Raw genomic sequence first — 4651 nt, 5'->3', positions numbered from 1 at the left:
GAAGATGAAGGTAGGCCTAGCCTATAGGAAGATGAAGGTAGGCCTAGCCTATAGGATGATGAAGGTAGGCCTAGCCTATAGGAAGATGAAGGTAGGCCTAGCCTATAGGATGATGAAGGTAGGCCTAGCCTATAGGAAGATGAAGGTAGGCCTAGCCTATAGGATGATGAAGGTAGGCCTAGCCTATAGGAATGATGTGAATGAATCACTTTAGTGTTCTAGCTTCACTCCTCAGTGACAGCTTGATATACCGAACAAGAGTTATTCTCCTTTTCCAGCGACGGTGCCAACTGCTTTTCTGTTCTTCCTTTTTCATTCGTTCCTTTGCGTCTTTTAATGTCGGAATGCACACGGTAAATTCTCCTTCCCCGGTTCACCGTGCAGAAGCGCGCGCCTCATCCAGCCAACCGGTCTGGTTTTCATTGAGCGCTAAAGGTCAGCTTTGGAGTTTTCTTTAAAGCATTTTTGTCTCCTCTTTTGTGGCCAAAAGCTAACAATAAACCTCAGCCCCTCAGCCCCTTGAAATAACACAGACTTTTATCAAGCTTCTGCAGACGCCTTTTCCTCCGAGGAGTTGAACTGTTTTCGTGTCTGTAATTAGGCTACTTTGTATAAACACAACAAGGTGATAAAGCCAGGTCGTCCGGCTGAAAACGCTTAAATTCATGACAGAGAAAGTGGAAAACAGTCTACATCCTTTTATGGCTGTTTAGCTTGAATCATAAAATTTGATAATCATAAAACCACAGGATAGAGGCTATACAACATAATTCGGTTATGTCGGCTAATATTATAATATCCCATCCACCGTAATCCACGTTTTAATATCCATAAAATGAATATAATTCAACGACGTAATAATAATAATAATAATAATAGTAATAATAATAATAATAGCAATAATAATAATAATAACAATAACAATAATAATAATATTATTAATAATACTATGTATTGTTATAATGATTATTGTTATAATGATTATTGTTATAATGATTATTGTTATTATTATTATTTTTATTGTTATTATTATTATTATTATAATGATGAAGATGATGATGACGATTATTAGTAACGGTGTCGTTATTATTAGGCTATTGTTATTATTATTATTATTATTATTGTTGTTGTTATTATTATTGTTATTGTTGTTGTTGCTGCTGTGGGGCTCTGTTGAATAGGGAGCTCTTGTGGACTGTCCTTCCCTGAACAAAGACAGCGACCTGTGTTCTTGACGTCCGTGATCAGAGCGTCTTGTGTGCTGATGCGAGGGAGGAAACGGCTCTTGAGAAGCCACCTGTGTCAGCCTCTCGTCTCTCTACACACCCCGGCTACAGTACCTCCTGGAGCCTGCGACTCTCGGAGCTGTTTGGATCCCGCTCATTATGCTGTAAATGGGGCTCCACAAGTGCTATTCATCACGCCTCAAGTGCTCTTCATATAGGGTAACATTCATAACATGACCCCGGCTCTGCAGACAGGCGGGGCAAAGAGGTCCCTACACTCCAAACAACAGCGCTACAGCACCTAGAACCAGAAAGGGTTCTCCGGTTGTCATCAAACAAAGGTTGTCGCTAGAACCATTTCACTAATAAAAGGTGAAGTCGAGGGTAGGCTACACGGAGGCATTGACGGTTTTAGCCGCTTGTTTCCCTGTGGACGGTGAGGAAACAGAGAATCAGTCCACCACGAGTGAGTGACACAGAGGGGCAAGGGTAGAGTGACCACGCCTCTTCCATCAGGGCCCTGCTTTCATGTTCCAGACCCAGAGGTCAACCTGAACCCAACAGATGCTTCCCTGGGACCCTGCGACTCAGATCCGCCGGAATAAAACCCTCTCCACTTATCAATACACAGAGAAAACCTCTACTTATTAATACACACTCTAGAGAAAACCTCTACTTATTAATACACACTCTGGAGAAAACCTCTACTTATTAATACACACTCTGGAGAAAACTCTTTACTTATCAATACACACTCTGGAGAAAACCTCTACTTATTAATACACACTCTGGAGAAAACCTCTACTTATTAATACACACTCTGGAGAAAACTCTACTTATTAATACACACTCTGGAGAAAACCTCTACTTATTAATACACACTCTGGAGAAAACCTCTACTTATTAATACACACTCTGGAGAAAACTCTTTACTTATTAATACACACTCTGGAGAAAACCTCTACTTATTAATACACACTCTGGAGAAAACCTCTACTTATTAATACACACTCTGAAGAAAACCTCTACTTATTAATACACACTCTGGAGAAAACCTCTACTTATTAATACACACTCTGGAGAAAACCTCTACTTATTAATACACACTCTGTAGAAAACTACTTATCAATACACACTCTGGAAAACTCTTTACTTATTAATACACACTCTGGAGAAAACCTCTACTTATTAATACACACTCTGTAGAAAACTACTCATCAATACACACTCTGGAGAAAACTCTTTACTTATCAATACACACTCTGGAGAAAACTCTACTTATTAATACACACTCTGCCTGCATCTCTCTACACACACTCTCTCTCTGCATCTCTCTACAGACACTCTCTCTCTACACACACTCTCTCTCTACACACACTCTCTCTCTGCATCTCTCTACACACACTCTCTCTCTACACACACTCTCTCTCTGCACACTGCCTCCTACTGCGCGCTCCCTCTCTGTCTCCAGCCCCACACGAGTGGGTTATCGTCTAAATACACACACTTCAACACCCCCCCCCCCTGTCCTCCTCCAGCCTCCAGACTAGCCTAGCCTCTCTGGACCCCGTCCTCGTCCTCCTCCAGACTAGCCTAGCCTCTCTGGACCCCGTCCTCGTCCTCCTCCAGACTAGCCTAGCCTCTCTGGACCCTGTCCTCCTCCAGACTAGCCTAGCCTCTCTGGACCCCGTCCTCCTCCAGCCTCCAGACTAGCCTCTCTGGACCCCGTCCTCCTCCAGGCTAGCCTAGCCTCTCTGGACCCCGTCCTCCTCCAGACTAGCCTAGCCTCTCTGGACCCCGTCCTCCTCCAGACTAGCCTAGCCTCTCTGGACCCCGTCCTCCTCCAGACTAGCCTAGCCTCTCTGGACCCCGTCCTCGTCCTCCTCCAGGCTAGCCTAGCCTCTCTGGACCCCGTCCTCCTCCAGACTAGCCTAGCCTCTCTGGACCCCGTCCTCCTCCAGGCTAGCCTCTCTGGACCCCGTCCTCCTCCAGACTAGCCTAGCCTCTCTGGACCCTGTCCTCCTCCAGGCTAGCCTAGCCTCTCTGGACCCCGTCCTCCTCCAGACTAGCCTAGCCTCTCTGGACCCCGTCCTCCTCCAGACTAGCCTAGCCTCTCTGGACCCCGTCCTCCTCCAGACTAGCCTAGCCTCTCTGGACCCCGTCCTCCTCCAGACTAGCCTAGCCTCTCTGGACCCTGTCCTCCTCCAGCCTCCAGACTAGCCTCTCTGGACCCCGTCCTCCTCCAGACTAGCCTAGCCTCTTCTCTCTGAACCCCATCCTCCTCCTGGCTAGCCTCTCTGGACCCCGTCCTCCTCTAGACTAGCCTAGCCTCTCTGGACCCCGTCCTCCTCCAGACTAGCCTAGCCTCTCTGGACCCCGTCCTCCTCTAGACTAGCCTAGCCTCTCTGGACCCCGTCCTCCTCCAGACTAGCCTAGCCTCTCTGGACCCCGTCCTCCTCCAGCCTCCAGGCTAGCCTAGCCTCTCTGGACCCCGTCCTCCTCCAGCCTCCAGGCTAGCCTAGCCTCTCTGGACCCCGTCCTCGTCCTCCTCCAGACTAGCCTAGCCTCTCTGGACCCCGTCCTCCTCCAGCCTCCAGGCTAGCCTCTCTGGACCCTGTCCTCCTCCAGCCTCCAGACTAGCCTCTCTGGACCCCGTCCTCCTCCAGCCTCCAGGCTAGCCTAGCCTCTCTGCCTCCCTCCCCGGGTCCCAGGCAGGCTAGCAGTTTCTCAGCGCTCGCCGCCCGGCTACCCTGCCGTTCCGTGATAATGCTAAGACGCTAAATCCCGGTGTAGATCTGACCTCTGCCCTCTCTCTATTTTTAAACTGTCTTTGTGGGTGTGGGTGGAGGGTCCGGGGCAGATTACCCGTGTGTTTGGGCTGAGGTGACTGCAGGAGCCCCTCGCTGTTGTCTTTGGCCCGGCGGTAACAGCTACAGCTGCTGGCAGAGCTCCTTCTGATCTCCCAGATAGTAAAATCATTATGTTGCGCTGAGCAGAGAAAACAGCGAGTGTGGAGCCTGGAGGAGAGCAGTCAGCCTCTCTCACGTTTCCTCCGCCAGGACGCTACTGTCCTCCTCCTACTCGCTCAGATAATGAATATCTCCTCCCAGACCTCCCCTAGTCTGAACCGCTGATAAGGATTCAGTTCAACCATATGATTCATCTGTTGATACATTCAACATGATTCATTTGATTCTACCATAATGATTTAATTATACCTGTTTTTCGTATCTTACTTTAATAAAATATATATTCACATGATGATCCTGTTCTTTGGGAATTCAATTTTTAAATATCCGAATATTTACACAGTGCAGTCAGTCACTCCTGCAATTCCATCATGGAAAGATCTACAGACTCAGTCCAAATACAGCAGCACTGTTATTCCAAATCCCTCTTATTGTCCTGGTATTACCTGTTTTGTC

Source organism: Borostomias antarcticus, assembly GCF_949987555.1.
Source record: "Borostomias antarcticus genome assembly, chromosome: 15".
Taxonomy (NCBI): Eukaryota; Metazoa; Chordata; class Actinopteri; order Stomiiformes; family Stomiidae; genus Borostomias; species Borostomias antarcticus.
This window is presented reverse-complemented; position numbering follows the sequence as displayed.